The sequence below is a fragment of the Carcharodon carcharias genome, chromosome 11 (genome assembly GCF_017639515.1).
Source record: "Carcharodon carcharias isolate sCarCar2 chromosome 11, sCarCar2.pri, whole genome shotgun sequence".
In the NCBI taxonomy this organism is placed as follows: Eukaryota; Metazoa; Chordata; class Chondrichthyes; order Lamniformes; family Lamnidae; genus Carcharodon; species Carcharodon carcharias.
The window spans coordinates 123,446,447-123,472,062 of record NC_054477.1 but is presented as its reverse complement, the minus strand read 5'-3'; the positions used below and the strand labels follow the sequence as shown (position 1 = coordinate 123,472,062).

Genomic DNA, 25,616 nt, shown 5'->3' with positions numbered 1-25,616 from the left:
CTCTTTCGAGTACAAACCTGTTTCCATCTGTTTCAGATGAAGTTACATTGTTTCATAGTTTGCCATTGTGAGATTTGAACTCTTGATAATCTTTTAAATGAAAACCAAATCAACAAAATTGGGATAAATCAGGCATAGCCCCTAATTCAGGTCAGCTGTAAAACCAAGAACAAAGTTTAAAGGAAACTTACAAACTTTAAATCAAAATGTGATTAAAGGGGTCAACAAAACACCCCAGTCCCCGCGGTGCCCATCGAGCACGGAAGGCCTCGAGAGTGCCAGCAGACACCGCGTGCTCCTTCTCCAGGGACATCCGGCAGCGAACGTAGCCGCGGAAGAGGGACAAACAATCGGGCGGGACTCCCCCGTCGATCGCCCGCTGCCTGGACCTGTTAATTGCCAACTTGGCCAGGCCCAGGAGCAGGTTCACGAAGAGGTCCTCCTCCTTCCCGACCCCCTTCCGCACCGGGTGCCCATAGATCAGGAGCGTGGGGCTGAAGTGCAAACAAAACATCAATAAAAGGTTTTTCAAATAACTAAAAAGGGAGTGCAGCCTACAACACCCTATGTATACATGGTCCACGGACTCCACAAGACCGCAAAAAGGGCACGTGTCCTGAGAGTCCGTGAACCTATGCATCCTCTTATTATAAGGGACTGCTGCATGCAACACCCTCCAACCCAGGTCCCCGATAGAAAGGGGGAGGACACCTCCGTAGAGGGCCTCCCATCGAGGGCCTCCGCCGCCGGACGGCAACAAGGCACGCCAGGGCGTGTCCGGTCGACGGACAAGGGCGAGAAAATGGAAGGTGTGCAGCAGCAGTCCATACAAAAAGCCCCTCTTTGCCGTGCCAAAAGGCACAGAGGGCATGTCCCCGAGGCGGCTCATATTGCTGGGCACCAGCACCCGAGGGAGGGTTCGGGGCTTGGGGCCAATGTGGAATTCCGTCCGAACAGGGGAACGCTCAGACGGAAGACCACCGCGCACCTGGGCCACCTCAAGACCCAAAATAACGTCGGGTCCGAGCACGACCGTTCTCAGGTCTTGGATGGCATCGGCTGCGACCTGGACACTCACAGACGCGTGTCGCGCCAACTCCTGCGGGAGCATCCAGCCCAGTCCTCCGCCACCCAGCACGTCCCCGATCCTGGTCACCCCTGCGGCCACAGCCCTCCTCTCCGCCAACCACTGAAAAGGACGGAGGGGCGGATTCCTGAGCAACGGCTCTCTGACGATAACCGCTACTCCTGACGGGGGAGAGCTGCGTCGCGAGGCGACCACTTTCCAGACTTTGATCAGGTCCTGGTAAAAGACGGGCAACGCCTGCAAGGAGCCACCGAGGCCCAGCTGTTCTATAAACAGGAGCTGCACGTCATAATTCAGGCCGTGCACCTGACGGAACCAAAACACCCCAGTAAGATGTAACTCTTTTGAGTACAAACCCATTTCCATCTGTTTCAGATGAAGTTACATTGTTTCATATTTTATCTTTGTGAGATTTGAACTCTTGATACTCTTTTGAGTAAACCTGTTTCCATCTGTTTCAGATGAAGTTACATTGTTTCATAGTTTGCCATTGTGAGATTTGAACTCTTGATCATGGGGTTACAAAGCCAGTACCATAACCACTTGGCTATTTAGGCCAAGCGCATATTTGCTGTAACTCTTTCGAGTACAAACCCATTTCCATCTGTTCCTATTCAGATGAAGTTACGTTGTTTCATAGTTTGCCATTGTGAGATTTGAACTCTTGACCTTGGGGTTACAAACCCAGTACCATAACCACTTGGCTATTTAGGCCAAGCTCTTCTTTTACAAACCCGTTTCCATCTGTTCCTATTCAGATGAAGTTACATTGTTTCATAGTTTGCCATTGTAAGATTTGAACTCTTGATAATCTTTTAAATGAAAACCAAATCAACAAAATTGGGAAAAATCAGGCACAGCCCCTAATTCAGGTCAGCTGTAAAACCAAGAACAAAGTTTTAAAGGAAACTTACAAACTTTAAATCAAAATGTGATTAAAGGGGTCAACAAAACACCCCAGTCCCCGCGGTGCCCACCGAGCACGGAAGGCCTCGAGAGTGCCAGCAGACACCGCGTGCTCCTTCTCCAGGGACATCCGGCAGCGAACGTAGCCGCGGAAGAGGGACAAACAATCGGGCGGGACTCCCCCGTCGATCGCCCGCTGCCTGGACCTGTTAATGGCCAACTTGGCCAGGCCCAGGAGCAGGTTCACGAGGAGGTCCTCCTCCTTCCCGACCCCCTTCCGCACCGGGTGCCCATAGATCAGGAGCGTGGGGCTGAAGTGCAAACAAAACATCAATAAGAGGTTTTTCAAATAACTAAAAAGGGAGTGCAGCCTACAACACCCTATGTATACATGGTCCACGAACTCCACAAGACCGCAAAAAGGGCACGTGTCCTGAGAGTCCGCGAACCAATGCATCCTCTTATTATAAGGGACTGCTGCATGCAACACCCTCCAACCCAGGTCTCCGATAGAAAGGGGGAGGACACCTCCGTAGAGGGCCTCCCATCGGGGGCCTCCGCCGCCGGACGGCAACAAGGCACGCCAGGGCGTGTCCGGTCGACGGACAAGGGCGAGAAAATGGAAGGTGTGCAGCAGCAGTCCGTACAAAAAGCTCCTCTTTGCCGTGCCAAAAGGCACAGAGGGCATGTCCCCGAGGCGGCTCATATTGCTGGGCACCAGCACCCGAGGGAGGGTTCGGGGCTTGGGGCCAATGTGGAATTCCGTCCGAACAGGGGAACGCTCAGACGGAAGACCACCGCGCACCTAGGCCGCCTCAAGACCCAAAATAACGTCGGGTCCGAGCACGACCGTTCTCAGGTCTTGGATGGCATCGGCTGCGACCTGGACACTCACAGACGCGCGTCGCGCCAACTCCTGCGGGAGCATCCAGCCCAGTCCTCCGCCACCCAGCACGTCCCCGATTCTGGTCACCCCTGCGGCCACAGCCCTCCTCTCCGCCAACCACTGAAAAGGACGGAGGGGCGGATTCCTGAGCAACGGCTCTCTGACGATAGCCGCTACTCCTGACGGGGGAGAGCTGCGTCGCGAGGCGACCACTTTCCAGACTTTGATCAGGTCCTGGTAAAAGACGGGCAACGCCTGCAAGGAGCCACCGAGGCCCAGCTGTTCTATAAACAGGAGCTGCACGTCATAATTCAGGCCGTGCACCTGACGGAGGAAATACGTCATCAGGGCACACCATCTAGGAGGAGGCTCGACGTAGAGGTATCGCTGCAGGGTCTGAAGGCGGAAAGTCGCCACCTGTGTGCGTAGGCACACTAGCGCCTGACCACCCTCCATTCATGTTTTTTCATTAAGATCAGCTGCAGTGCCAGATTGTTTCATAGTTTGCCATTGTGAGATTTGAACTTTTGATACTCTTTTTTGAGTAAACCTGTTTCCATCTGTTTCAGATGAAGTTACATTGTTTCATAGTTTGCCATTGTGAGATTTGAACTCTTGATACTCTTTTGAGTAAACCTGTTTCCATCTGTTTCAGATGAAGTTACATTGTTTCATAGTTTGCCATTGTGAGATTTGAACCCTTGATCTTGGGGTTACAAACCCAGTACCATAACCACTTGGCTATTTAGGCCAAGCCCTTAAACACATTTCCATCTTTTTTTTTTCAGATGAAGTTTCATAGTTTGCCTTTGTGAGATTTGAACTCTTGATAGTTTTGCCATTGTGAGATTTGAACTCTTGATACTCTTTTGAGTAAACCTGTTTCCATCTGTTTCAGATGAAGTTACATTGTTTCATAGTTTGCCATTGTGAGATTTGAACTCTTGATAATCTTTTAAATGAAAACCAAATCAACAAAATAAAACACCCCAGTAAGATGTAACTCTTTTGAGTACAAACCCATTTCCATCTGTTTCAGATGAAGTTACATTGTTTCATATTTTATCTTTGTGAGATTTGAACTCTTGATACTCTTTTTTGAGTAAACCTGTTTCCATCTGTTTCAGATGAAGTTACATTGTTTCATTGTTTGCCATTGTGAGATTTGAACTCTTGATCTTGGGGTTACAAAGCCAGTACCATAACCACTTGGCTATTTAGGCCAAGCCATAATAATTGCTAGTACCTGCAATTAAACCACACTGCAGTAAATTGTAAATTGAGCACAGTAAAAGCTAGCTGAGAGCCGAATTGGCATCATTCCACATCAGTTGAACACCAATGATGTCAGCTGCTGCTTGCAGATAAATTAATGTAACTCTTTTGAGTACAAACCCGTTTCCACCTGTTTCAGATGAAGTTACATTTTTTCATAGTTTGCCATTATGAGATTTGAACTCTTGATCTTGAGGTTACAAGCCCAGTACCATGACCACTTGGCTATTTAGGCCAAGCTTTTATAATTTACCCTTGTGAGATCTGAACTCTTGACCATGGGGTTACAAACCCAGTACCATAACCACTTGGCTATTTAGGCCAAGCTTAGCTGGTTTAACTCTTTCGAGTATAAACACATTTCTATCTGTTTCAGATGAAGTTATATTGTTTCATCATTGTGAGATTTGAACTCTTGAGCTTGGGGTTATAAACCCAGTACCATAACCACTTGGCTATTTAGGCCAAGCTTCGATGTAACTCTTTTGAGTACAAACCCATTTCCATCTGTTTCAGATGAAGTTACATTGTTTCATATTTTATCTTTGTGAGATTTGAACTCTTGATACTCTTTTTTGAGTAAACCTGTTTCCATCTGTTTCAGATGAAGTTACATTGTTTCATTGTTTGCCATTGTGAGATTTGAACTCTTGATCTTGGGGTTACAAACCCAGTACCATAACCACTTGGCTATTTAGGCCAAGCCAACACATTTCCATCTGTTTTTTCAGATGAAGTTACATTGTTTCATAGTTTTGCCATTGTGAGATTTGAACTCTTGATCTTAGGGTTACAAACCCAGTACCATAACCACTTGGCTATTTAGGCCAAGCTCTAATTTCTAATGTAGCTCTTTCGAGTACAAACCTGTTTCCATCTGTTTCAGATGAAGTTACATTGTTTCATAGTTTGCCATTGTGAGATTTGAACTCTTGATACTCTTTTGAGTTCGAGTACAAACCCGTTTCCATCTGTTTCAGATGAAGTTACATTGTTTCATAGTTTGCCATTGTGAGATTTGAACTCTTGATCATGGGGTTACAAACCCAGTACCATAACCACTTGGCTATTTAGGCCAAGCCTTTTTAAAACCCATTTCCATCTGTTTCAGATGAAGTTAAGTTGTTTCATAGTTTGCCATTGTGGGATTTGAACTCTTGATCTTGGGGTATATAAACCCAGTACCATAACCACTTGGCTATTTAGGCCAAGCAAATGAAGACTGAAATCATTGTTTCATAGTTTGCCATTGTGAGATTTGAACTCTTGATACTCTTTCGAGTACAAACCTGTTTCCATCTGTTTCAGATGAAGTTACATGTTTCATAGTTTGCCATTGTGAGATTTGAACTCTTGATCTTGGGGTTACAAACCCAGTACCATAACCACTTGGCTATTTAGGCCAAGCCATAATAATTGCTAGTAACTCTTTCGAGTACAAACCCGTTTCCATCTGTTTCAGATGAAGTTACATAGTTTGCCATTGTGAGATTTGAACTCTTGATCTTGGGGTTACAAACCCAGTACCATAACCACTTGGCTATTTAGGCCAAGCTAAAATTGGTTTCTGTTTACACAGAGTAACTCTTTCAAGTACAAACCTGTTTCCATCTGTTTCAGATTAAGTTACATTGTTTCCCATTGTGAGATTTGAACTCTTGATCTTGGGGTTATAAGCCCAGTACCATAACCACTTGGCCATTTAGGCCAAGCAAATGAAGGCTGAAATCATTGTTTCATAGTTTGCCATTGTGAGATTTGAACTCTTGATACTCTTTCGAGTACAAACCTGTTTCCATCTGTTTCAGATGAAGTTACATGTTTCATAGTTTGCCATTGTGAGATTTGAACTCTTGATTCCATTTGTTTCAGATTAATAAACAACTTTACCAGTGCCTTTTAACTCTTTTGAGTACAAACACATTTCCATCTGTTTTTTCAGATGAAGTTACATTGTTTCATAGTTTTGCCATTGTGAGATTTGAACTCTTGATCTTAGGGTTACAAACCCAGTACCATAACCACTTGGCTATTTAGGCCAAGCCATAATAATTGCTAGTAACTCTTTCGAGTACAAACCCGTTTCCATCTGTTTCAGATGAAGTTACATTGTTTCATAGTTTGCCATTGTGAGATTTGAACTCTTGATACTCTTTTTGAGTAAACCTGTTTCCATCTGTTTCAGATGAAGTTACATTGTTTCATAGTTTGCCATTGTAGACTGAAATCATTGTTTCATAGTTTGCCATTGTGAGATTTGAACTCTTGATACTCTTTCGAGTACAAACCTGTTTCCATCTTTTTCAGATGAAGTTACATGTTTCATAGTTTGCCATTGTGAGATTTGAACTCTTGATACTCTTTTGAGTAAACCTGTTTCCATCTGTTTCAGATGAAGTTACATTGTTTCATAGTTTGCCATTGTGAGATTTGAACTCTTGATCTTGGGGTTACAAACCCAGTTCCATAACCACTTGGCTATTTAGGCCAAGCCATAATAATTGCTAGTAACTCTTTCGAGTACAAACCCGTTTCCATCTGTTTCAGATGAAGTTACATAGTTTGCCATTGTGAGATTTGAACTCTTGATCTTGGGGTTACAAACCCAGTACCATAACCACTTGGCTATTTAGGCCAAGCCATAATAATTGCTAGTACCTGCAATTAAACCACACTGCAGTAAATTGTAAATTGAGCACAGTAAAAGCTAGCTGAGAGCCGAATTGGCATCATTCCACATCAGTTGAACACCAATGATGTCAGCTGCTGCTTGCAGATAAATTAATGTATGCAACTGATATGGTTTGAGTGCTGAACGAACTCATTTCAGATCAATGACTTCACTTGATCACTTTCAGATGTCTAATGATGAATAAAAGATCGCTTCAAAATGCAGAATATTGCACCTGAGTGCAAGTTAACACTGCTGTGTGCAAAGTTAGTTTTCATGTTGGGCTGTCTACCTTGTCAGCCCCTTCAGAATTTTGTATGTCTCAATGAGATCACCTCTCATTTTTCTGCAGAGAATATAGACCCAATTTACTCAACCTTTCATCATAGGACTTTTCCCAGGAACCAATCCAGTGAATGCTCACTGTACTGAATTCTTCTTTCAATATGAAGACCAAAACTGCACACAGTATTCGAGGTGTGGTCTCACCAAAGCCCTGTACAATTATAGCAAGACTTCTTTATTCCAGTAATTCAATCCCCTCTAATAAAAGCCAACAAGCCATTTGCCTTCCTAATTACTTGCTGTACCTGCATGTTAACTTCGAAAGAGTTATAGTGTTTGCTTGGCCTAAATAGCCAAGTGGTTATGGTACTGGTTTTGTAACCCCTAGATCAAGAGTTCAAATCTCACAATGACAAGCTATGAAACAATGTAACTTCATCAAGAGTTCAGAGCTTGCTGAGGCAATTGGGGATTCAGTTTGTTGCTTTACTACACTGCCCTGTTCTCTCCGGATCCGTCCAGTGAGGAAGCTTGCAGAGTTTTGTGGGAGGACCTGCCGCAGGTCGGCCCGGAGTGCGCCGGAAAGCTCGACTCCCCTATAAGTCTGGGGGAGCTGACAGGCGCACTCGACGGTCTTTCTAGGGGCAAAACCCCGGGACTAGATGGGCTGACCGTGGAGTTCTTCAGGGCATTCTGGGACGTCTTGGGGAGCGACTTCGTGGGGGTCCTGGGGGAGAGCATTGCTACCGGGGAGATGCCCCTTTCGTGGCGCAGGGCCGTGATTGCCCTGCTGCTGAAGAAGGGGGATCTCCGCCTTCTTAAAAACTGGCGCCCGGTCTCCCTCCTCAGCACGGACTACAAATTCTTCGCCCGAGCCATGTCTTCTCGGCTCGGCACCGTGCTGGACCACATGATTTACCCTGACCAGTCCTACAATGTCCCGGACCGAACCATTTATGATAACATCCATCTGGTCCGGGACATCATCCACCATTCCCAGAGGGCTGGTCTGTCGAGCGCCTTCCTGTCTCTTGATCAGGAGAAAGCGTTCGACAGGGTGGATCACGAATACTTACTCGGAACTCTGCGAGCTTTCGGGTTCGGACGCATTTTGTCGCCCGGATCCGACTTCTGTACACCGCCGCGGAGTGTCTAGTGAAGGTTAACGGGTCCCTGACGGCCCCCCTTCGCTTTGGGAGAGGGGTACGTCAGGGCTCTTGCGGAGGAGGTTGTCGGGATTGGTTCTGCGCGGGCCGGGCATCGGGGTGGTCCTTTCGGCTTACGCCGATGACGTGCTCCTTATGTTTAGTGACCCGGCTGACCTGCGGAGGATGCGCGAGTGCCAGGAGGTCTACTCTGCCGTTTCTTCTGCCAGGATCAACTGGGGTAAATGTTCTGGACTCCTGGTCGGTCAGTGGCAGATGGATTCCCTACCCGAGGAGCTCAGGCCTTTCACCTGGAGCAGGACCAGCCTCCTCTACCTGGGGGTCCATCTCTGCCCTGCTGAGGAATCCTGGCCGGCAAACTGGCAGGAACTGGAGACGAAAGTCACCGCTCGCCTGTGGCACTGGACAGGACTGCTCCGAGTGCTATCTTACCGAGGTCGAGTTCTGGTCATAAACCAGCTGATCGCCGCCATGTTGTGGTATCGGCTGGTCACTTTGACCCCTCCCCCGGACTTTGTCACAAAAATCCAGAGATTGTTAGTCGACTTCTTCTGGGACAAAAGATTGCACTGGGTCGCTGCCGAGGTTCTGAGTCTCCCGCTTAGGGAGGGTGGTCAGCCGCTAGTGTGCCTACGCACACAGGTGGCGACTTTCCGCCTTCAGACCCTGCAGCGATACCTCTACGTCGAGCCTCCTCCTAGATGGTGTGCCCTGATGACGTATTTCTTCCGTCAGGTGCACGGCCTGAATTATGATGTGCAGCTCCTGTTTATAGAACAGCTGGGCCTCGGTGGCTCCTTGCAGGCGTTGCCCATCTTTTACCAGGACCTGATCAAAGTCTGGAACATGGTCGCCTCGCGATGCAGCTCTCCCCCGTCAGGAGTAGCGGCTATCGTCAGAGAGCCGCTGCTCAGGAATCCACCCCTCCGTCCTTTTCAGTGGTTGGCGGAGAGGAGGGCTGTGGCCGCAGGGGTGACCAGGATCGGGGACGTGCTGGGTGGCGGAGGACTGGGCTGGATGCTCCCGCAGGAGTTGGCGCGACGCGCGTCTGTGAGTGTCCAGGTCACAGCCGATGCCATCCAAGACCTGAGAACGGTCGTGCTCGGACCCGACGTTATCTTGGGTCTTGAGGTGGCCCAGGTGCGCGGTGGTCTTCCGTCTGAGCATTCCCCTGTTCGGACGGAATTCCACATTGGCCCCAAGCCCCGAACCCTCCCTCGGGTGCTGGTGCCCCGCAATATGAGCCGCCTCGGGGACATGCCCTCTGTGCCTTTTGGCACGGCAAAGAGGGGCTTTTTGTACGGACTGCTGCTGCACACCTTCCATTTTCTCGCCCTTGTTCGTTGACCGGACACGCCCTGGCGTGCCTTGTTGCCGTCCGGCGGCGGAGGCCCCCGATGGGAGGCCCTCTACGGAGGTGTCCTCCCCCTTTCTATCAGGGACCTGGGTTGGAGGGTGTTGCATGCAGCAGTCCCTTATAATAAGAGGATGCATAGGTTCACGGACTCTCAGGACACATGCCCTTTTTGCGGTCTTGTGGAGTCCGTGGACCATGTATACATAGGGTGTTGTAGGCTGCACTCCCTTTTTAGTTATTTGAAAAACCTTTTATTGATGTTTTGTTTGCACTTCAGCCCCACGCTCCTGATCTATGGGCACCCGGTGCGGAAGGGAGTCGGGAAGGAGGAGGACCTCCTCGTGATCCTGCTCCTGGGCCTGGCCAAGTTGGCAATTAACAGGTCCAGGCAGCGGGCGATCGACGGGGGAGTCCCGCCCGATTGTTTGTCCCTCTTCCGTGGCTACGTTCGCTGCCGGATGTCCCTGGAGAAGGAGCACGCGGTGTCTGCTGGCACTCTCGAGGCCTTCCGTGCTCGGTGGGCACCGCGGGGACTGGGGTGTTTTGTTGACCCCTTTAATCACATTTTGATTTAAAGTTTGTAAGTTTCCTTTAAACTTTGTTCTTGGTTTTACAGCTGACCTGAATTAGGGGCTGTGCCTGATTTATCCCAATTTTGTTGATTTGGTTTTAATTTAAAAGATTATCAAGAGTTCATCTTCTTAACGATCTTGTGGAGGCAATTGTGAATTCAGTTTGTTGCTTGACACTGAGGAGAGAAGGTGTGTGTTGTTGGTGCTCCTCAGTGTTTCTGTGACTGATACTACTGCTGCTTCTGCTGCTGCTCCTCCAGTGCTACTGCTGCTGCTGCCTTGCCCCGGTTTGAGCAAAGGGAGGGAGAGAGGAACAACTGCTGCTGCTGCTTTGGGGTTGTTGCTTCTGCTGCTGTTGCTGCTTCTGCTGCTGCTCCTCCAGTGCTGCTGCTGATGCCTTGCCCCTGTGGTGCCAAAGGAGAGGGAGAGAAGAGAACAGTTGCTGCTGTTGCTACAGGACAGGAAGGCCAGGAGGCCAGGACTGAGTTGAAAAACAACATCCTAGGTGGGTGTCTGAACTGTGTATTTTTGTTTAAGGTGGGGGCAATTAAGGACTGTGTTTTGTAGGGGGAGGCAAGAAGACTGCCAGAGGTTTTGGGGAAGGAAGAGAGGGAGGGTGTGTGTGTGTGTGCTAAAACCATCATTCTGCCACCCCTCCCCCAACTCAGCCCTTTTCCCGGTAAGTCCAGCAGTAGCTGGTGAAGACATCGCCTCCCCCTGCCTGAAGAACATCAGGCCCCCACCCACCGTCCATCCACCATCGAGGACACCCAACTGGACTTTTACCCCTTTCCCTCCTGTGCCTCCCTGTCTTTTACTCCTCTCCCTCCTCTCCTGCCTAAAAGAGGGGAGGTTATTTCTACCTCTCTCCCCCACCCCCTTTCCTCCCTAGGGAGGAACACTACGTATATTTTTTTAAAAAAAAATATATATATATATTAAAAATTTTTTAAAAAAATGGACAATCCTTCCCAGGGTGGGCGTGGCTCTGGCCCTAAGGCCAATTCACCATCGCCTGTGGCCGGGCCCTCGAGGGCTAATGTGGAGGCGGTTTTGTCACCGGTGGCAGGGTCTCAAAAAAAGAAAACCTACGCGGGGGTGGCTGCTTCTGCGGCTCCAGCTGCTCCTGCTGCCCTGTCACCATTCCGCCTCCTCACCAGGGCCCTTGGGGTAAAGAGCTATGCTCACCCTGAAATGACAATAGAGGCCTGCGTAAAGGCTATGGCTGGGGTCGTCAGCCCCTCAGCCATTGTCGCGGCCTCTAAAATGTATGGGAAGGCCATATTCTTCTTGAGGTCCTAGCGGGCGGTGCACCTCGCCCTGCAAAAAGGACTCACTGTGGGCGGGACTTTTCTGGCGGTGGATCCCCTTGAGGCCACCGCCCAGAGAATTATTATTTCGAACGTCCCGCCCTTTCTATCCAGTGAGCTCCTCCTCTCCCACCTTAATAAACTGGGGGAGGTCAGGTCGGGGGTTGCACCAATCCCGCTCGGCCTCAAAGACTCGGCCCTCCGCCATGTGTACTCCTTCCGGCGCCAGGTATTTGTCCGCTTGGCCCAGGAGGAGTGCCTGGAGGGGGCCTTCGTTATCAATTTTGAGGGGACCGCCTATCGGGTCTTCTGGACCGTGGAGGGCGTGCGGTGCCATGCTTGTAAGGAGGAGGGGCACGTGAGGAAGAACTGCCCCGCCTCCAAGGCCACGAGCCCCACCCAAGCGGCCACGGCTGGCACCGCCCCTCCTCCCCCCGCCAACACTCCATCTCCCTCCCCGCAAGGAGAAGCGACGCCGGCGGCCACTGCCATCTCGGCTGCCGGTGAGGCGGGGGGAGAGCCCCCGCGCCGTAAGAAGGCGCGGAGGAAGACCCGCAACCTGGAGGCGGCCCCTGAAACGCCCCAAAACCCCCAAACACCTGCAAGCACCGGCTCGAGGGAAAAGACATCATCCGGCCCCGGCGTCGTGTCCGCGTGTGCTCCCGGGCCCGTGGGTGCTAAGGCGCCGAGTGCTGGGCCCGGTGTCGTCCCTGCGCGTGGTCCCGGGGCCGGCGGGGAAAAGACGCGGGACCCCGAGCCGGGAAATCTAACACCCAAAACCCAGAGGGTGGAGTGTCCGGGAGGGCTGGACAAGGAGGAGGGGGCCTCGGAAATGGAGGTCTCCCTAGCCCCCAGCCTGACCCGGAAGAGACGTCACGCTTCGGAGGAGGAGGTGGGTGATGCCCAAATTGAAGAAGTTGGGTGTGTCCCTTCCCCCGATGAAGAGGTGTTGGCGTTTCCACCAAGTAACATCTCGCCCTGTCCTCTGGGGGAACTCAAAACCCCTGCACCGACTCCCACCACTGTTACCCCCGTCAACCTGCTGCAGTCCCCTGAACAGGGCCCCTTGGGGGTCACTGAAGGCACCTCCCTTGAGGTGGTGCCCGACTCAGGAACCCTCGATACCCCCGAGGTACCTTCTGGCTCGTCGGGGGACTGTAGTTTTCAAAATTTAAAAAATGTTAACGGGTCATTGGGTGGCGGTGAGAAGGAAGGCCTTCCTGCTCCCTCCCAAACCTTAGCACCGGGCGTCCTAGTTTTGGGTCAGGAACTTGTCCTGAGCTCCCCGGACGACCCGGTGCCGGGAGGAGAGCGGGCATCAGAACTGCCGCTGCCCTCTGACCCAAAACGTTTAGAGGAGACCAGAGAGGACCCCTCTGGCCTTGATCCTGGGGGTGGGATTGAGGTACAGGTGGAGCCAGCTGGCAGCTCCGAATCAGCCCCTGTACTCAATGCGGGGGAGGGGTCGGAAGCTGGAGGCGACGACCTGGAGGAGGACGGGGTGTCCGTGGTGAGCGCTGGAGATTACGCTGAGTCGCTCTCAAGCGAGGCGGTGGATCCCCTGGTGCCCTCCACTGACTCCCCCCTCATCCCCCCAAGGGAACTCCGGGACTTTTTGGCGAGTCATCGCGGTCGCCGAGACAGGGTTCAGTTGGCCTTGGACCGGTGGCATTCTTTTCCGCTGGTGTTCTGGTCCACTCGCGAGGCTCTCAAGTCTCCTGAGTTGGATAGGAACGCGCGGCGGAGGGTCCAAACGTTTCTCGCTGGGCTCCTGAAGGAGAGGAAGGACTAAAAAGTCCTCTTCTTTTTAATGACTTAAGGTGAAGGTTTGATGTACCTTTGACAATGAAGACAATTATAGCCAGCCTCAACATCCGCGGCAGCAGGGCCGCACAGCGCAGGTTCCAGAACTTCTCGGTCCTCAGGGACGGGAAGTATGCGTTGTGCTTCCTGCAAGAAACCCATACCGTTCCGGGAGACGAAGCCTCATGGCTACTGGAGTGGCGAGGGGGGGTCTACATGAGTCACCTAGCCTCCAATTCAGGCAGGGTGGCTATCTTGTTGGCCCCGCATTTTCAGCCGGAGTTCTTGGGGGTCAAGGAGCCAGTGCCAGGCCGGTTGCTGCACCTGACTGTGCGTCTGGGGGGGCGGTGCTTCACTTTGTGAATGTGTACGCTCCCCTGGGCACGCAGCAGCAAGCGAGCTTCTTTGAAGAAGTGTCCACTCATCTCGGCTCCATCGACGCTGGCGAGTGCATCGTCCTCGGGGGGGGATTTCAATTGCACCCTCGGGGTCCGGGACCGTCACGGTACCCCGCACTGCACGCGAGGTGTGAGTAAGTTGCGGGACCTGGTCAGGTCCTTCGACTTAGTGGACGTCTGGCGAAATCTCCATCCTGACTCCAGCGTGTTCACATTTGTGTCACCTGGAGTCGGAGCGTCCAGACTCGACCGCCTTTACGTTTCGAAGGCGTACGTGTCCTGCGTTCCGGCTGCTTCTATACAGCAGGTTCCGTGCACGGACCACCGTCTGGTGTGGGCGGAGCTCACTTCGTTCTGCGCTCGGACGGGGTCCGCGTACTGGCATTTTAATAACCTGTTGTTGGAAGACCAGCGGTTCCTGGACTCGTTCCGTCTCTTCTGGGCCGGTTGGAGAAGGAAGCGGGGAGGCTTCCCCTCCTTGAGGCTATGGTGGGACGTGGGCAAGACTCACGTCCGAGTTTTCTGTCAAGAGTACGCGAAGGTGTCGACAAAGAGACGCAAATCCAGGGTCGAGGAGTTGGAGAAGGAGGTGCTCGGCCTGGAGGCACGTCTCCGTCAGCCCGACGCGGACCCGGCCCTGCGGTCGGTGTACGATGAGAAGAAGGGCGCGCTGCGGGACCTGCAACTGGTCGGGTCTCGGGGCGCGTTCGTGAGGTCGCGGATCTGTTTCCTTAAGGAGATGGACCGTGGCTCTCAATCCTTCTACTCACTGGCAAAAAGGCACGGGGTCCGTAAGCAGCTCTTTACGCTGCTGGCCGACGACGGATCCCTTGTCTCGGATCCGGACGGCACCAGAGCCATTGCCCGAGATTACTACACTGCCCTGTTCTCTCCGGATCCGTCCAGTGAGGAAGCTTGCAGAGTTTTGTGGGAGGACCTGCCGCAGGTCGGCCCGGAGTGCGCCGGAAAGCTCGACTCCCCTATAAGTCTGAGGGAGCTGACCGGCGCACTCGACGGTCTTTCTAGGGGCAAAACCCCGGGACTAGACGGGCTGACCGTGGAGTTCTTCAGGGCATTCTGGGACGTCTTGGGGAGCGACTTCGCGGGGGTCCTGGGGGAGAGCAATGTTACCGGGGAGATGCCCCTTTCATGGCGCAGGGCCATGATTGCCCTGCTGCCGAAGAAGGGGGATCTCCGCCTTCTTAAAAACTGGCGCCCGGTCTCCCCTCTCAGCAAGGACTACAAAATCTTCACCCGAGCCATGTCTTCTCGGCTCGGCACCGTGCTGGACCACATGATCCACCCTCACCAGTCCTACACCGTCCCAGACCGAACCATTTATGATAACATCCATCTGGTCCGGGACATCATCCACCATTCACAGAGGGCTGGTCTGTCGAGCGCCTTCCTGTCTCTCGATCAGGAGAAGGCATTCGACAGGGTGGATCACGAATACTTACTAGGAACTCTGCGAGCTTTCGGGTTCGGGACGCATTTTGTCGCCCGGATCCGACTTCTGTACACCGCCGCGGAGTGTCTAGTGAAGGTTAACGGGTCCCTGACGGCGCCCCTTCGCTTTGGGAGAGGGGTACGTCAGGGCTGCCCCCTGTCTGGCCAGTCGTATTCTATTTGCGTGGAACCTTTCCTGCGCCTCTTGCGGAGGAGGTTGTCGGGATTGGTTCTGCGCGGGATGGGCATCGGGGTGGTCCTTTCGGCTTACGCCGATGACGTGCTCCTTATGTTTAGTGACCCGGCTGACCTGCGGAGGATGCACGAGTGCCAGGAGGTCTACTCTGCCGCTTCTTCTGCCAGGATCAACTGGGGTAAATGTTCTGGACTCCTGGTCGGTCAGTGGCCGATGGATTCCCTACCCGAGGAGCTCAGGCCTTTCACCTGGAGCAGGACCAGCCTCCTCTACCTGGGGGTCCATCTCTGCCCCGCTGAGGAATCCTGGCCGGCAAACTGGCAGGAACTGGAGACGAAAGTCACCGTCGCCTGCGGCGCTAGACAGGACTGCTCCAAGTGCTATCTTACCGAGGTCGAGTTCTGGTCATAAACCAGCTGATCGCCGCCATGTTGTGGTATCGGCTGGTCACTTTGACCCCTCCCCCGGACTTTGTCACAAGAATCCAGAGATTGTTAGTCGACTTCTTCTGGGACAAAAGATTGCACTGGGTCGCTGCCGAGGTTCTGAGTCTCCCGCTTAGGGAGGGTGGTCAGGCGCTAGTGTGCCTACGCACACAGGTGGCGACTTTCCGCCTTCAGACCCTGCAGCGATACCTCTACGTCGAGCCTCCTCCTAGATGGTGTGCCCTGATGACGTATTTCTTCCGTCAGGTGCACGGCCTGAATTATGACGTGCAGCTCCTGTTTATAGAACAGCTGGGCCTCGGTGGCTCCTTGCAGGCGCTGCCCGTCTTTTACCAGGACCTGATCAAAGTCTGGAAAGTGGTCGCCTCGCGACTCAGCTCTCCCCCGTCAGGAGTAGCGGCTATCGTCAGAGAGCCGCTGCTCAGGAATCCGCCCCTCCGTCCTTTTCAGTGGTTGGCGGAGAGGAGGTCTGTGGCCGCAGGGGTGACCAGGATCGGGGACGTGCTGGGTGGCGGAGGACTGGGCTGGATGCTCCCGCAGGAGTTGGCGCGACGCGCGTCTGTGAGTGTCCAGGTCGCAGCCGATGCCATCCAAGACCTGAGAATGGACGTGCTCGGTCCCGACGTTATTTTGGGTCTTGAGGTGGCCCAGGTGCGCGGTGGTCTTCCGTCTGAGCGTTCCCCTGTTCGGACGGAATATTACATTGGCCCCAAGCCCCGAACCCTCGCTCGGGTGCTGGTGCCCCGCAATATGAGCCGCCTCGGGGACATGCCCTCTGTGCCTTTTGGCACGTCAAAGAGGGGCTTTTTGTACGGACTGCTGCTGCACACCTTCCATTTTCTCGCCCTTGTCTGTCGACCGGACACGCCCTGGCGTGCCTTGTTGCCGTCCGGCGGCGGAGGCCCCCGATGGGACGCCCTCTACGGAGGTGTCCTCCCCCTTTCTATCGGGGACCTGGGTTGGAGGGTGTTGCATGCAGCAGTCCCTTATAATAAGAGGATGCATAGGTTCACGGACTCTCAGGACACATGCCCTTTTTGCGGTCTTGTGGAGTCCGTGGACCATGTATACATAGGGTGTTGTAGGCTGCACTCCCTTTTTAGTTATTTGAAAAACCTTTTATTGATGTTTTGTTTGCACTTCAGCCCCACGCTCCTGATCTCTGGGCACCCGGTGTGGAAGGGGGTCGGGAAGGAGGAGGACCTCCTCGTGAACCTGCTCCTGGGCCTGGCCAAGTTGGCCATTAACAGGTCCAGGCAGCGGGCGATCGACGGGGGAGTCCCGCCCGATTGTTTGTCCCTCTTCCGTGGCTACTTTCGCTGCCGGATGTCCCTGGAGAAGGAGCACGCGGTGTCTGCTGGCACTCTTGAGGCCTTCCGTGCTCGGTGGGCACCGCGGGGACTGGGGTGTTTTGTTGACCCCTTTAATCACATTTTGATTTAAAGTTTGTAAGTTTCCTTTAAACTTTGCTCTTGGTTTTACAGCTGACCTGAATTAGGGGCTGTGCCTGATTTATCCCAATTTTGTTGATTTGGTTTTAATTTAAAAGATTATCAAGAGTTCATCTTCTTAACGGTCTTGTGTTGGCAGTTGTGAATTCAGTTTGTTGCTTGACACTGAGGAGAGAAGGTGTGTGTTGTTGGTGCTCCTCAGTGTTTCTGTGACTGATACTACTGCTGCTTCTGCTGCTGCTCCTCCAGTGCTACTGCTGCTGCTGCCTTGCCCCGGTTTGAGCAAAGGGAGGGAGAGAGGAACAACTGCTGCTGCTGCTTTGGGGTTGTTGCTTCTGCTGCTGTTGCTGCTTCTGCTGCTGCTCCTCCAGTGCTGCTGCTGATGCCTTGCCCCTGTGGTGCCAAAGGAGAGGGAGAGAAGAGAACAGTTGCTGCTGTTGCTACAGGACAGGAAGGCCAGGAGGCCAGAACTGAGTTGAAAAACAACATCCTAGGTGGGTGTCTGAACTGTGTATTTTTGTTTAAGGTGGGGGCAATTAAGGACTGTGTTTTGTAGGGGGAGGCAAGAGGGTTTGGGGAAGGAAGAGAGGGAGGGTGTGTGTGTGTGCTAAAACCATCTTTCTGCCACCCCTCCCCCAACCCAGCCCTTTTCCCAGTAAGTCCAGCAGTAGCTGGTGAAGACATCGCCTCCCCCTGCCTGAAGAACATCAGGCCCCCACCCACCGTCCATCCACCATCGAGGACACCCAACTGGACTTTTACCCCTTTCCCTCCTGTGCCTCCCTGTCTTTTACTCCTCTCCCTCCTCTCCTCTCCTGCCTAAAAGAGGGGAGGTTATTTCTACCTCTCTCCCCCACCCCCTTTCCTCCCTAGGGAGGAACACTACGTATATTTTTAAAAAAAAAATATATATATATTAAAAATTTTTAAAAAAAATGGCCAATCCTTCCCAGGGTGGGCTTGGCTCTGGCCCTAATGCCAATTCACCATCGCCTGTGGCCGGGCCCTCGAGGGCTAATGTGGAGGCGGTTTTGTCACCGGTGGCAGGGTCTCAAAAAAAGAAAACCTATGCGGGGGTGGTTGCTTCTGCAGCTCCAGCTGCTCCTGCTGCCCTGTCACCATTCCGCCTCCTCACCAGGGCCCTTGGGGTAAAGAGCTATGCTCACCCTGAAATGACAATAGAGGCCTGCGTAAAGGCTATGGCTGGGGTCGTCGGCCCCTCAGCCATTGTCGCGGCCTCTAAAATGTATGGGAAGGCCATATTCTTCTTGAGGTCCGAGCGGGCGGTGCACCTCGCCCTGCAAAAAGGACTCACTGTGGGCGGGACTTTTCTGGCGGTGGATCCCCTTGAGGCCACCGCCCAGAGAATTATTATTTCGAACGTCCCGCCCTTTCTATCCAGTGAGCTCCTCCTCCCCCACCTTAATAAACTGGGGGAGGTCAGGTCGGGGGTTGCACCAATCCCGCTCAGCCTCAAAGACTCGGCCCTCCACCACGTGTACTCCTTCCGGCGCCAGGTATTTGTCCGCTTGGCCCAGGAGGACTGCCTGGAGGGGGCCTTTACTATCAATTTTGAGGGGACCGCCTATCGGGTCTTCTGGACCGTGGAGGGCATGCAGTGCCATGCTTGTAAGGAGGCGGGGCACGTGAGGAAGAACTGCCCCGCCTCCAAGGCCACGAGCCCCACCCAAGCGGCTGCGGCTGGCACCGTCCCTCCTCCCCCCGCCACCACTCCATCTCCCTCCCCGCAAGGGGAAGCGATGCCGGCGGCCACTGCCATCTCCCCCGATGAAGAGGTGGTGGCGTCTCCACCAAGTAAAACCTCGCCCTGTCCTCTGGGGGAACCCAAAACCCCTGCACCTACTCCCACCACTGTTCCCCCCGTCAACCTGCTGCAGTCCCCTGAACAGGGCCCCTCGGGGGTCACTGAGGGCACCTCCCTTGAGGTGATGCCCGACTCAGGAACCCTCGATACCCCCGAGGTACCTTCTGGCTCGTCGGGGGACTGTAGCTTTCAAAATTTAAAAAATGTTAACGGGTCATTGGGTGGCCGTGAGAAGGAGGGCCTTCCCGCTCCCTCCCAAACCTTAGCACCGGGCGTCCTAGTTTTAGGTCAGGAGCTTGTCCTGAGCTCCCCGGACGACCCGATACCGGGAGGAGAGCGGGCATCAGAACTGCCGCTGTCCTCTGACCCAAAACGTTTAGAGGAGACCAGAGAGGACCCCTCTGGCCTTGATCCTGGGGGTGGGATCGAGGTACAGGTGGAGCCAGCTGGCAGCTCCGAATCAGCCCCCGTACTCAATGCGGGGGAGGGGTCGGAAGCTGGAGGCGACGACCCGGAGAAGGACAGGGTGTCCGTGGTGAGCGCTGGAGATTACGCTGAGTCGCTCTCAAGCGAGGCAGTGGATCCCCTGGTGCCCTCCACTGACTCCCCCCTCATCCCCCCAAGGGAACTCCGGGACTTTTTGGCAAGTCATCGCGGTTGCCGAGACAGGGTTCAGTTGGCCTTGGACCGGTGGCATTCTTTTCCGCTGGTGTTCTGGTCCACTCGCGAGGCTCTCAAGGCTCCCGGGTTGGATAGGAACGCGCGGCGGAGGGTCCAAGCGTTTCTTGCTGGGCTCCTGAAGGAGAGGAAGGACTAAAAAATCCTCTTCTTTTTTATTTAAGGTGAAGGTTTGATGTACCTTTGACAATGAAGACGACTATAGCCAGCCTCAACATCCGCGGCAGCAGGGGCGCACAGCACAGGTTCCAGAACTTCTCGGTCCTCAGGGACAGGAAGTATGCGTTGTGCTTCCTGCAAGAAACCCATACCGTTCCGGGAGACGAAGCCACGTGGCACCTGGAGTGGCGAGGGGGGGTCTACATGAGTCACCTAGCCTCCAATTCGGGCGGGGTGGCTATCTTGTTGGCCCCGCATTTTCGGCCGGAGATCTTGGGGGTCAAGGAGCCGGTGCCAGGCCGGTTGCTGCACCTGACTGTGCGTCTGGGGGGAGGGTGCTTCACTTTGTGAATGTGTACGCTCCCCTGGGCACGCAGCAGCAAGCGAGGTTCTTTGAAGAAGTGTCCACTCATCTCGGCTCCATCGATGCTGCCGAGTGCATCGTCCTCAGGGGGGATTTCAATTGCACCCTCGGGGTCCGGGACCGTCACGGTACCCCGCACTGCACGCGAGGTGTGAGTAAGTTGCGGGACCTGGTCAGGTCCTTCGACTTAGTGGACGTCTGGCGAAATCTCCATCCTGACTCCAGCGTGTTCACCTTTGTGTCTCCTGGAGTCGGAGCATTCAAACTCGACCACCTTTACATTTCGAAGGCGTACGTGTCCTGCGTTCCAGCTGCTTCTATACAGCAGGTTCCGTGCACGGACCACCGTCTGGTGTGGGCGGAGCTCACTTCGTTCTGCGCTCGGACGGGGTCCGCGTACTGGCATTTTAATAACCTGTTGTTGGAAGACCAGCGGTTCCTGGACTCGTTCCGTCTCTTCTGGGCCGGTTGGAGAAGGAAGCGGGGAGGCTTCCCCTCCTTGAGGCTATGGTGGGACGTGGGCAAGTCTCACGTCCGAGTTTTCTGTCAAGAGTACGCGAATGTGTCGACAAAGAGACGCAAATCCAGAGTCGAGCAGTTGGAGAAGGAGGTGCTCGACCTGGAGGCACGTCTCCGTCAGCCTGATGCGGACCCGGCCCTGCGGTTGGTGTACGATGAGAAGAAGGGCGCGCTGCGGGACCTGCAACTCGTCGGGTCTCGGGGCACGGTCGTGGGGTCGCGGGTCTGGTTCGTTAAGGAGATGGACCGCGGCTCCCCCTTCTTCTACTCGCTGGAAAAAAGGCACGTGGTCCGTCAGCAGCTCTTTACGCTGCTGGCCGACGACGGATCCCTTGTCTCAGACCCAGAGGGCATCAGGGCCATCGCCCGAGATTACTACACTGCCCTGTTCTCTCTGGATCCGTCCAGCGAGGACGCTTGCAGAGTTTTGTGGGAGGACCTGCCGCAGGTCGACCCGGAGTGCGCTGGAAAGCTTGACTCCCCTATAAGTCTGGGGGAGCTGACCGGCGCATTCAACGGTCTTTCTAGGGGCAAATCCCCGGGACAAGACGGGCTGACCGTGGAGTTCTTCAGGGCGTTCTGGGACGTCTTGGGGAGCGACTTCGCGGGGGTCCTGGGGGAGAGCATTGCTACCGGGGAGATGCCCCTTTCGTGGCGCAGGGCCGTGATTGCCCTGCTGCCGAAGAAGGGGGATCTCTGCCTTCTTTAAAACTGGCGCCCGGTCTCCCTCCTCAGCACGGACTACAAAATCTTCGCCCGAGCCATGTCTTCTCGGCTCGGCACTGTGCTGGACCACATGATCCACCCTGACCAGTCCTACACCGTCCCGGACCGAACCATTTATGATAACATCCATCTGGTCCGGGACATCATCCACCATTCCCAGAGGGCTGTTCTGTCGAGCGCCTTCCTGTCTCTCGATCAGGAGAAGGCATTCGACAGGGTGGATCACGGATACTTACTCGGAACTCTGCGAGCGTTCGGGTTCGGGACGCATTTTGTCGCCCGGATCCGACTTCTGTACACCGCCGCGGAGTGTCTAGTGAAGGTTAACGGGTCCCTGACGGCGCCCCTTCGCTTTGGGAGAGGGGTACGTCAGGGCTGCCCCCTGTCTGGCCAGTTGTATTCTATTTGCGTGGAGCCTTTCCTGCGCCTCTTGCGGAGGAGGTTGTCGGGATTGGTTCTGCGCGGGCCAGGCATCGGGGTGGTCCTTTCGGCTTACGCCGATGACGTGCTCCTTATGTTTAGTGACCCGGCTGACCTGCGGAAGATGCGCGATTACCAGGAGGTCTACTCTGCCGCTTCTTCTGCCAGGATCAACTGGGGTAAATGTTCTGGACTCCTGGTCGGTCAGTGGCAGATGGATCCCCTACCCGAGGAGCTCAGGCCTTTCACCTGGAGCAGGACCAGCCTCCTCTACCTGGGGGTCCATCTCTGCCCCGCTGAGGAATCCTGGCCGGCAAACTGGCAGGAACCGCAGATGAAAATCACTGCTCGCCTGCGGCGCTGGACAGGACTGCTCCGAGTGCTATCTTACCGAGGTCGAGTTCTGGTCATAAACCAGCTGATCGCCGCCATGTTGTGGTATCGGCTGGTCACTTTGACCCCTTCCCCGGACTTAGTCACAAGAATCCAGAGATTGTTAGTCGACTTCTTCTGGGACAAAAGATTGCACTGGGTCGCTGCCGAGGTTCTGAGTCTCCCGCTTAGGGAGGGTGGTAAGGTGCTAGTGTGCCTACGCACACAGGTGGCGACTTTCCACCTTCAGACCCTGCAGCGATACCTCTACGTCGAGCCTCCTCCTAGATTGTGTGCCCTGATGAAGTATTTCTTCCGTCAGGTGCACGGCCTGAATTATGATGTGCAGCTCCTGTTTATAGAACAGCTGGGCCTTGGTGGCTCCTTGCAGGCGTTGCCCGTCTTTTACCAGGACCTGATCAAAGTCTGGAACATGGTCGCCTCGCGACGCAACTCTCCCCCGTCAGGAGTAGCGGCTATCGTCAGAGAGCCACTGCTCAGGAATCTGCCCCTCCGTCCTTTTCAGTGGTTGGAGGAGAGGAGGGCTGTGGCCGCAGGGGTGACCAGGATCGGGGACGTGCTGGGTGGCGGAGGACTGGGCTGGATGCTCCCGCAGGAGTTGGCGCGATGCACGTCTGTGAGTGTCCAGGTCGCAGCCGATGCCATCCAAGACCTGAGAACAGTCGTGCTCGGACCAGGTGCGTGGTGGTCTTCCGTCTGAGCGTTCCCCTGTTCGGACAGAATTCCACATTGGCCCCAAGCCCCGAACCCTCCCTCGGGCGCTGGTGCCCCGCAATATGAGCCGCCTCGGGGACATGCCCTCCGTGCCTTTTGGCACGGCAAAGAGGGGCTTTTTGTACGGACTGCTGCTGCACACCTTCCATTTTCTCGCCCTTGTCCGTCAACCGGACACGCCCTGGCGTGCCTTGTTGCCGTCTGGCGGCGGAGGCCCCCGCTGGGAGGCCCTCTATGGAGGTGTCCTCCCCCTTTCTATCGGGGACCTGGGTTGGAGGGTGTTGCATGCAGCAGTCCCCTATAATAAGAGGATGCATAGGTTCACGGGCTCTCAGGACACGTGCCCTTTTTGCGGTGTTGTGGAGTCCGTGGACCATGTATACATAGGGTGTTGTAGGCTGCACTCCCTTTTTAGTTACTTGAAAAACCTTTTATTGATGTTTTGTTTGCACTTCAGCCCCACGCTCCTGATCTATGGACACCCGGTGCGGAAGGGGGTCGGGAAGGAGGAGGACCTCCTCGTGAACCTGCTCCTGGGCCTGGCCAAGTTGGCCATTAACAGGTCCAGGCAGCGGGCGTTCGACGGGGGATTCCCGCCCGATTGTTAGTCCCTCTTCCGCGGTACGTTTGCTGCCGGATGTCCCTGGAGAGGGAGCACCCAGTGTCTGCTGACACTCTCGAGGCCTTCCATGCTCGGTGGGCACCGCGGGGATTGGGGTGTTTTGTTGACCCCTTTAATCACATTTTGATTTGAAGTTTGTAAGGTTCCTTTAAACTTTGTCCTTGGTTTTACAGCTGACCTGAATTAGGGGCTGTGCCTGATTTATCCCAATTTTGTTGATTTGGTTTTCATTTAAAAGATTATCAAGAGTTCAAATCTCACCATGGCAAGTTATGAAACTATATAATTTCATCTGAATAGGAGCAGATGGAAACGTGTTTGTACTCGAAAGAGTTTCGGTGTTTCTTGTACGTGGGCACAAGGAAGATTGACTAGAATGGTTTTAGAAATGAGGAATTTTAGTTGCAAGGCTATGTTGGAGAAGCAGGTGTTGCTTTCCTTGGAGCAAAGGAGATTGAAGAGAGATTTAATAGAGGTGTATAAGATTATGATAGGTTTAGATAAGGTAGGCAAAGAAAAACTGCTTCCATTTGTTGATAGTACAGAAACTATGGGTTACAGCTTTAAGGTTTTGAGCAATATTGTGATATGATGACATGCATATACCTTTAAGGGGGCATATCTTAAACAACTGTCAATCTACCAACTACTTCAACAGGATATGATGTAATAATCCTATGATTTGTAACTCTTTCGAATACAAACACGTTTCCATCTGTTCCTATTCAGATGAAGTTACATTGTTTGCCATTGTGAGATTTGAACTCTTGATCTTGGGGTTACAAGCCCAGTACCATAACCACTTGGCTATTTAGGCCAAGCTAAAATGATTTGTAGTCAATCTGCAAGCAGCAGGGTAGAGATTAGATGTACAATCCATAGCCTCCTAGTGAACATTATCTGTATGTAGTCTTATCTTCAAATATAGAACCCACTTTACTGTTTCACCAATTCTTTTGTGTGATTGGTACATTTATGTTGAAGAGAAGAAGATGTAATGCAAGAGATGCACGGGGATGTGAAAAAGTTTTTATTTGCACAACTTGGAACTGGCTGCCCATGAGGATGATGGATGTGGAGCCAATTAATGATTTTAACAGGAAATAGAATGACTGTTTAAGGGAAATAAACTAACAAGGCTACAGGGATAGGGGGTAAGGGGTAGGGAATGGGACTGATTAGATGCTCTACAGAAAACTGGCATGGGCCAAATGGGTTGAACGGCCTCCTTTTGTGCCTTTATGACTCAATGAATAATTGCCCTTGCTTGTTTATGCTGCTGGTACATTGATTCGTAGGAAATTTTATGTTCAACTGTATGCAAATGAATTGAGGTGTGAACTTAACTTCAAATCGGAAAAAAAGGTGCAATTTCAAGGCGTTTTGTGCAATTTCCTGATTACACCCAAAATGGACTCCATAAATGAGGTCCCTTTTATAATATAGGATTCCGAGATTTTAATTAATGTTCCATTTTCCCATGCAACCGATAAGACTTGGTTTATTTCAATAGTAGAAAAGCAAAATACTGTGGATGCTGGAAATGTGAAACAAAAACAAAGTATGCTGCGACTACTTAATGTTTCGGGTCAATGATGAAAGGCTCTGTTTCTCTCTCCACAGATGCAGTGTTTGCTATATTTGCTTCTGATGATATTAATTTGTTCATGTACCATGAGTGATACCCCTCAAGAAATGTTTTACCAAAAATGCACACTGAGGGTATAATGACCTTGTGTAATGTTCTTGCCAATAAGTGCCCTGTGAAATACAAAAGTAAATTTTTCTGCAGTTTACCTCAAGTAATGCAATACACTTAAAATTTGTGTACGATGTGAAGATGGAACAATGACAGTGCCATCTTTGACCTACCTTAAAAGTTCTAGTTTTAATAACACTTTAATTTTCATTTTCTATTGTGTTTTCTCTTCCTATCTC

General features: G+C 52.8%; 1 protein-coding gene across 1 annotated transcript in view; it reads left to right on the top strand.

Annotated features, from left to right (window-relative positions):
• The window catches only part of LOC121283785 (B-cell CLL/lymphoma 9 protein-like), a 366,978-nt gene that overhangs the window by 284,975 nt on the left and 56,387 nt on the right, over window positions 1-25,616 (top strand).